This window comes from Puma concolor, chromosome B3, assembly GCF_028749965.1.
Source record: "Puma concolor isolate L17-30 chromosome B3, mPumCon1.1.hap2, whole genome shotgun sequence".
Classification (NCBI taxonomy): domain Eukaryota; kingdom Metazoa; phylum Chordata; class Mammalia; order Carnivora; family Felidae; genus Puma; species Puma concolor.
The window spans coordinates 61,566,002-61,575,116 of record NC_141672.1 but is presented as its reverse complement, the minus strand read 5'-3'; positions in this window follow the sequence as shown (position 1 = coordinate 61,575,116).

Here is a 9,115-nt window from a genome sequence, read left to right as displayed (position 1 = left end):
GTTTGGGTGACAATATTATGAGGCTTTAAGAAAAATTACTTGGAGAATTTCTTTTATTTTTTATGTTCTGGAACAATGCAAATGGCATTGAAATTATCTGTTCCATCTACAGACATATTCAATTTTTTAATTTTTAAAGCATTCTGGACTTTTTTCATTAAAGGGCAAGTTCTTTTTTTTTTTATTTATATATGAAATTTATTGTCAAATTGGTTTCCATACAACACCCAGTGCTCATCCCAAAAGGTGCCCTCCTCAATACCCATCACCCACCCTCTCCTCCCTCCCACCCCCCATCAACCCTCAGTTTGTTCTCAGTTCTCAACAGTCTCTTATGCTTTGGCTCTCTCCCACTCTAACCTCTTTTTTTTTTTTTTCCTTCCCCTCCCCCATGGGTTCCTGTTAAGTTTCTCAGGATCCACATAAGAGTGAAACCATATGGTATCTGTCTTTCTCTGTATGGCTTATTTCACTTAGCATCACACTCTCCAGTTCCATCCACGTTGCTACAAAAGGCCATATTTCATTTTTTCTCATTGCCACGTAGTATTCCATTGTGTATATAAACCACAATTTCTTTATCCATTCATCAGTTGATGGACATTTAGGCTCTTTCCATAATTTGGCTATTGTTGAGAGTGCTGCTATGAACATTGGGGTACAAGTGCCCCTATGCATCAGTACTCCTGTGTCCCTTGGATAAATTCCTAGCAGTGCTATTGCTGGGTCATAGAGTAGGTCTATTTTTAATTTTCTGAGGAACCTCCACACTGTTTTCCAGAGCGGCTGCACCAATTTGCATTCCCACCAACAGTGCAAGAGGGTTCCCGTTTCTCCACATCCTCTCCAGCATCTATAGTCTCCTGATTTGTTCATTTTGGCCACTCTGACTGGCGTGAGGTGATACCTGAGTGTGGTTTTGATTTGTATTTCCCTGATAAGGAGCGACGCTGAACATCTTTTCATGTGCCTGTTGGCCATCCGGATGTCTTCTTTAGAGAAGGGTCTATTCATGTTTTCTGCCCATTTCTTCACTGGGTTATTTGCTTTTCGGGTGTGGAGTTTGGTGAGCTCTTGATAGATTTTGGATACTAGCCCTTTGTCCGATATGTCATTTGCAACTATCTATTCCCATTCCGTTGGTTGCCTTTTAGTTTTGTTGGTTGTTTCCTTTGCTGTGCAGAAGCTTTTTATCTTCATAGGGTCCCAGTAATTCACTTTTGCTTTTAATTCCCTTGCCTTTGGGGATGTGTCGAGTAAGAGATTGCTACGGCTGAGGTCAGAGAGGTCTTTTCCTGCTTTCTCCTCTAAGGTTTTGATGGTTTCCTGTCTCACATTCAGGTCCTTTATCCATTTTGAGTTTATTTTTGTGAATGGTGTTAGAAAGTGGTCTAGTTTCAACCTTCTGCATGTTGCTGTCCAGTTCTCCCAGCACCATTTGTTAAAGAGACTGTCTTTTTTCCATTGGATGTTCTTTCCTGCTTTGTCAAAGATGAGTTGGCCATACGTTTGTGGGTCTAGTTCTGGGGTTTCTATTCTATTCCATTGGTCTATGTGTCTGTTTTTGTGCCAATACCATGCTGTCTTGATGATGACAGCTTTGTAGTAGAGGCTAAAGTCTGGGATTGTGATGCCTCCTGCTTTGGTCTTCTTCTTCAAAATTACTTTGGCTATTCGGGGCCTTTTGTGGTTCCATATGAATTTTAGGATTGCTTGTTCTAGTTTCGAGAAGAATGCTGGTGCAATTTTGATTGGGATTGCATTGAATGTGTAGATAGCTTTGGGTAGTATTGACATTTTGACAATATTTATTCTTCCAATCCATGAGCAGGGAATGTCTTTCCATTTCTTTAAATCTTCTTCAATTACCTTCATAAGCTTTCTATAGTTTTCAGCATACAGATCCTTTACATCTTTGGTTAGATTTATTCCTAGGTATTTTATGCTTCTTGGTGCAATTGTGAATGGGATCAGTTTCTTTATTTGTCTTTCTGTTGCTTCATTGTTAGTGTATAAGAATGCAACTGATTTCTGTACATTGATTTTGTATCCTGCAACTTTGCTGAATTCATGTATCAGTTCTAGCAGACTTTTGGTGGAGTCTATCGGATTTTCCATGTATAATATCATGTCATCTGCAAAAAGCGAAAGCTTGACTTCATCTTTGCCAATTTGGATGCCTTTGATTTCCTTTTGTTGTCTGATTGCTGATGCTAGAACTTCCAGCACTATGTTAAACAACAGCGGTGAGAGTGGGCATCCCTGTCGTGTTCCTGATCTCAGGGAAAAAGCTCTCAGTTTTTCCCCGTTGAGGATGATGTTAGCTGTGGGCTTTTCATAAATGGCTTTTATGATCTTTAAGTATGTTCCTTCTATCCCGACTTTCTCAAGGGTTTTTATTAAGAAAGGGTGCTGGATTTTGTCAAAGGCCTTTTCTGCATCGATTGACAGGATCATATGGTTCTTCTCTTTTTTTTTGTTAATGTGATGTATCACGTTGATTGATTTGCGAATGTTGAACCAGCCCTGCATCCCAGGAATGAATCCCACTTGATCATGGTGACTAATTCTTTTTATATGCCATTGAATTCGATTTGCTAGTATCTTCTTGAGAATTTTTGCATCCATATTCATCAGGGATATTGGCCTGTAGTTCTCTTTTTTTACTGGGTCTCTGTCTGGTTTAGGAATCAAAGTAATACTGGCTTCATAGAATGAGTCTGGAAGTTTTTCTTCCCTTTCTATTTCTTGGAATAGCTTGAGAAGGATAGGTATTATCTCTGCTTTAAACATCTGGTAGAACTCCCCTGGGAAGCCATCTGGTCCTGGACTCTTATTTGTTGGGAGATTTTTGATAACCGATTCAATTTCTTCGCTGGTGATGGGTCTGTTCAAGCTTTCTATTTCCTCCTGATTGAGTTTTGGAAGAGTGTGGGTGTTCAGGAATTTGTCCATTTCTTCCAGGTTGTCCAATTTGTTGGCATATAATTTTTCATAGTATTCCCTGAGAATTGTTTGTATCTCTGAGGGATTGGTTGTAATAATTCCATTTTCATTCATGATTTTATCTCTTTGGGTCATCTCCCTTTTCTTTTTGAGAAGCCTGGCTACAGGTTTGTCAATTTTGTTTATTTTTTCAAAAAACCAACTCTTGGTTTCGTTGATCTGCTCTACAGTTTTTTTAGATTCTATATTGTTTATTTCTGCTCTGATCTTTATTATTTCTCTTCTTCTGCTGGGTTTAGGCTGCCTTTGCTGTTCTGCTTCTAGTTCCTTTAGGTGTGCTGTTAGATTTTGTATTTGGGATTTTTCTTGTTTCTTGAGATAGGCCTGGATTGCAATGTATTTTCCTCTCAGGACTGCCTTCGCTGTGTCCCAAAGCGTTTGGATTGTTGTATTTTCATTTTCGTTTGTTTCCATATATTTTTAAATTTCTTCTCTAATTGCCTGGTTGACCCACTCATTCGTTAGTAGGGTGTTCTTTAACCTCCATGCTTTTGGAGGTTTTCCAGACTTTTTTCTGTGGTTGATTTCCAGCTTCATAGCATTGTGGTCTGAAAGTATGCATGGTATGATTTCAATTCTTGTAAACTTATGAAGGGCTGTTTTGTGACCCAGTATATGATCTATCTTGGAGAATGTTCCATGTGCACTCGAGAAGAAAGTATATTCTGTTGCTTTGGGATGCAGAGTTCTAAATAGATCTGTCAAGTCCATCTGATCCAATGTGTCATTCAGGGCCCTTGTTTCTTTATTGACCGTGTGTCTAGATGATCTATCCATTTCTGTAAGTGGGGTGTTAAAGTCCCCTGCAATTACCACATTCTTCTCAATAAGGTTGCTTATGTTTATGAGTAATTGTTTTATATATTTGGGCGCTCCGGTATTCAGCGCATAGACATTTATAATTGTTAGCTCTTCCTGATGGATAGACCCTGTCACTATTATATAATGTCCTTCTTCATCTCTTGTTACAGCCTTTAATTTAAAGTCTAGTTTGTCTGATAGAAGTATGGCTACTCCAGCTTTCTTTTGGCTTCCAGTAGCATGATAAATAGCTCTCCATCCCCTCACTCTCAATCTAAAGGTGTCCTCAGGTCTAAAATGAGTCTCTTGTAGACAGCAAATAGATGGGTCTTGTTTTTTTATCCATTCTGATACCCTATGTCTTTTGGTTGGCGCATTTAATCCATTTACATTCAGTGTTATTATAGAAAGATATGGGTTTAGAGTCATTGTGATGTCTGCATGTTTTATGCTTGTAGTGATGTCTCTGGTACTTTGTCTCACAGGGTCCCCCTCAGGATCTCTTGGAGGGCTGGTTTAGTGGTGACAAATTCCTTCAGTTTTTGTTTGTTTGGGAAGACCTTTATCTCTCCTTCTATTCTAAATGACAGACTTGCTGGATAAAGGATTCTCGGCTGCATATTTTTTCTGTGTAGCACACTGAAAATCTTGTGCCAATTCTTTCTGGCCTGCCAAGTTTCAAAAGAGAGATCAGTCACGAGTCTTAAGGTCTCCCTTTATATGTGAGGGCACATTTACCCCTTGCTGCTTTCAGAATTTTCTCTTTATCCTTGTATTTTGCCAGTTTCACTATGATATGTCGTGCAGAAGATCGATTCAAGTTACGTCTGAAGGGAGTTCTCTGTGCCTCTTGGATTTCAATGCCTTTTTCCTTCCCCACTTCAGGGAAGTTCTCAGCTATTATTTCTTCACGTACCCCTTCAGCACCTTTCCCTCTCTCTTCCTCCTCTGGGATACCAATTATGCGTATATTATTTCTTTTTAGTGTATCACTTAGTTCTCTAATTTTCCCCTCCTACTCCTGGATTTTTTTATCTCTCTTTTTCTCAGCTTCCTGTTTTTCCATAACTTTATCTTCTAGTTCACCTATTCTCTCCTCTGCCTCTTCAATCTTAGCCGTGGCGGTTTCCATTTTGTTATGCATTTCGTTTAAAGCGTTTTTCAGCTCCTCGTGACTGTTCCTTAGTCCCTTGATCTCTGTAGCAAGAGATTCTCTGCTGTCAGTATACTGTTTTCAAGCCCAGCGATTAGTTTTATGACTATTATTCTAAATTCACTTTCTGTTATATTATTTAAATCCTTTTTGATCAGCTCATTAGCTGTTGTTATTTCCTGGAGATTCTTCTGAGGGGAATTCTTCCGCTTGGTCATTTTGGATAGTCCCTGGCGTGGTGAGGACCTGCAGGGCACTTCCCCTGTGCTGTGGTGTATAACTGGAGTTGGTGGGTGGAGCCGCAGTCAGACGTGATGTCTGCCCCCAGCCCACCGCTGTGTCCACAGTCAGACTGGTGTGTGCCTTCTCTTCCCCTCTCCTAGGGGCGGGATTCACTGTGGGGTGGGGTGGCCTGTCTGGGCTACTTGCACACTGCCAGGCTTGTGATGCTGGGGATCTGGCGTCTTAGCTGGGGTGGATAGGCAAGGTGCACGGGGGCAGGAGGGGCAGGCTTAGCTTGCTTCTCCTTAGGTGATCCACTTTAGGAGGGGCCCTGTGGCAGCAGGAGGGAGTCAGATCCGCTGCCGGAGGTTTGGCTCCGCAGAAGCGCAGAGTTGGGTGTTTGCACAGAGCGAGCAAGTTCCCTGGCAGGAACTGGTTCTCTTTGGGATTTTGGCTGGGGGATGGGCGGGGGAGATGGCGCTGGCGAGCGCCTTTGTTCCCCACCAAACTGAGCTCTGTCGTCAGGGGGCTCAGCAGCTCTCCTTCCCTTCGTCTTGCAGCCTTCCCGCTTTCTGAGCAGAGCTGTTAATTTATGACCTCCCAGCCGCTAAGTCGCTCTTGCTGTCGGAACACAGTCTGTCAGGCCCCTCCGCTTTTTGCAAGCCAGACTCGGGGGCTCTGCTTGGCCGGCGAGCCGCCCCTCCGCCCCGGCTCCCTCCCGCCAGTCCGTGGAGCGCGCACCGCCTCGCCGCCCTTCCTACCCTCTTCCGTGGGCCTCTCGTCTGTGCTTGGCTCCGGTGACTCCGTTCTGCTAATCCTCTAGCGGTTTTCTGGGTTATTTAGGCAGGTGCAGTGTAATCTAATGATCAGCAGGAGGAGCGGTGAGCCCAGCGTCCTCCTACGCCGCCATCTTCCCTCCCTCTAAAGGGCAAGTTCTTATCAGACTCTTACCAGAATCCGAGCACTCTTAAATGTAATTGCTTGATTTTAGCTTTCTAGAATTAATTTTTCTAATTTTTTCTAAAATATCTATTTCATCCAGATAATTCAAATTTACATGAAAAAATTTACAAAATATTTTTGCTAACCATTATTCTCCCATTTATTATTTCTAATTTTGCAAATTTGTGCTTTCTTCCTTTTTCTTTATCAGATTTGCTGGTGGCTTATCTATTGTGTTGTTTTCTCCATTTCCTAGAAGCACCTCTTGTCTCTTTTGATTATTTTATTTACTTATTTTATTTACTTCATAGAAATAATTTTTACCTTTACCTTAGTTTTTACTAAAATACTTTTCTTAGGATATTTTTATATTCTGTATTCATTTTTTTTTCATTTTATTCCCTTATCTTCAGTACTCATTCTTGAATAACATGGCATAAATTTCCACTGAGTATTGCTTTAGCTATATTTCAAAAACTCTGATTAGTAGTGGTATAATTATCATAATTTTCTACAGTATTTGGAATGTTATCAACCCTTCCTTGCTTCTCCATATTTTCATTGTTTTGTTTTTCCTGGGGATGTATTTATACATTTAAATATCCCAAAGTCCCTATTACTTTAGTTACCATCCATATATAGACACTATTGACTGTATACTATGAAAGATGAAAAAATATCAATCTTTTTTCCTCTATTTTCTGGAACTCACTTCCTAAATTTTAATATTTAAATTATAACTTTATATTTTACTTCACATACTGGCATCATTATATTTTGTATTTGTAATTTATTTATTTCTGCATTTATTATATCTGTTTTCAGAATGATTCAATATTTACTGCCATCCATTTTAAAATGGCTTCTCCAATTATTTCTTGTTTTTTTTGATTTTTAAATTCCATTTTTTCCCTCAAAATACATGGATGTCTGTAACATTTAAAATCAAACTATTTTATGGGCACCTGGGTGGCTCAGTCAGTTGAGCATCTGATTTTGGCTTAGGTCATGATCTCAGGTTCATGGGTTCGAGCCCCCTGTCGGGCTCTGTGCTGACAGCTCAGAGCCTGGAGCCTGCTTCGGATTCTGTGTCTCCCTCTCTCTCTCTCTGCCCCTCCCCCACTTGTGTGCATACGCACTCTTGCTCTCTGTCTCTCTCAAAAATAAATATTTAAAAAATTAAAATCAAACTATTTTATTTACATATTTTCTGTGTCTTGTTTCCTGCCTTTTAGAGTGCATTCCACTGTCTTCTTCTTATCTATTTTTTATGATTTTATGATTTTATTCTTATTTTAATAACATTTCATTATTACAAAGCAATACATACATTGCTGAAACTAGAAAACAAATAAGAAAAAACAAAATTGCAAGGTCACTTCTGATCCTCAAAGATCACTACTACAACACCACTAAAAGAATATGGTGCCTATTCTTTAGATATTTCCTACACATACAGAAATAGACATTCACATAGATAATATATCCCCTGCTAACTGAATTATGAAAGTTCTTATTAGTAATACAAAACAAGCCTGTTTATATTCAGCCTTTGGCAGCTTTATTTTTGGCCTGGATGACAGTGCTTTCTCAAACTTAAAGGCTAACAGTTTTACCAAATTGTGTTATAGTATTGATTATTCTATAGTTTTTCCACCAGGATATGTGTGCCCTTTCAACGTGCAGATTTAGGGTTTTTTTTATTTCAGTGTTCTGATATTAGAGTCAGAAAACATAGCAGTTTATAGGCTTCAGGTATCTCTGAAAATAAGATAAAATAAAATACTTTTAGGTTATCTCTGAAAAGTACCTTTGGCCAAGGGAGGAACACAGTGAGACATTCTACAACATTGGTGGTGCTGTCATTCCAAATCATATGCCAAGACCACCTCCCTGGCCATTTTATTCATAGAGTTATCACTTTATTGGTAGTATTGTACCTATTCCCCCGGTTAAAAAGCACTACCAATTCTTTCTCAGTTCAATTCATTTATTTAAAAAGTAGTCATTCCCAACTCTTTTTCTTTTTACCCCACAATTGCTACCATAAATTTTAACTTGTTACATACTAATCCATGAGGGATTGTTGTCATTTTATTTCATTTCAAACTGTTCCCTCTCTTTTAGTTTTCCAATTTCTCTTTCTCTCTCTGTCCCTCTATACATGCATGCATACACACATGCTAACATATACGCATACTCACACATAAATTTTCAATCTTCACTGTTTGCGTCATGAGTGTGGTGACAGTCTGAGAATTGATGCCATCATATTGTACTGCATATGGACGTGTATAACTGTACTGCATATGAATTTGCACACTCACTGTATATAACTGTATAAAGTGTTTATGAGGTAAGTGAAGATTTGGATTTCTGTTGAAATTTCTGAGGGAGAGGAAGTGAAGTGTCAAATATAATCCTGTCTGTCAAACAATATTCCAGAAAATGTTTTGGGACATTTTTTTCCCCTTCTCATAAAGATTCCAAGACAATCATGAAACTTCCGTAATAACATGAGGATATATAACAGAGTGGAGGAGAAGGATTAAAGCAAGGCAAACTGGTTTTATAACCTAACCATCCTTATAAAACCAAGCTAATGAAATACATTTTCCCTCTAATGGCTTTCATTTCAGGATACTGTGTGCTTTTCCTTGAAAATGTGATGAATTGTTGCTTTACAAATCATTTTGATTTCTTCTTGTTGTCACATTCTCTCTAATTTTGCTGAGTTACTGGCTGAACATTGACTACAGTGATGGAGAGTTATCACCATTTCCAGGGATCAGAAAATATATGACCGAAATAATATCTCTCACTACGATATCTGTGACTTAATTTTCCTGCAGTTTACTTGATATGGAAAACAGGAAATGACATGTTGCTTTATAATCCCATAGGCTTGACTATGAAATACCTAATATAGAATCTGCTCAGTTTATGTACTCAGTGACTATTGATTTACTACTGAATAAGTGACAAGCAAAT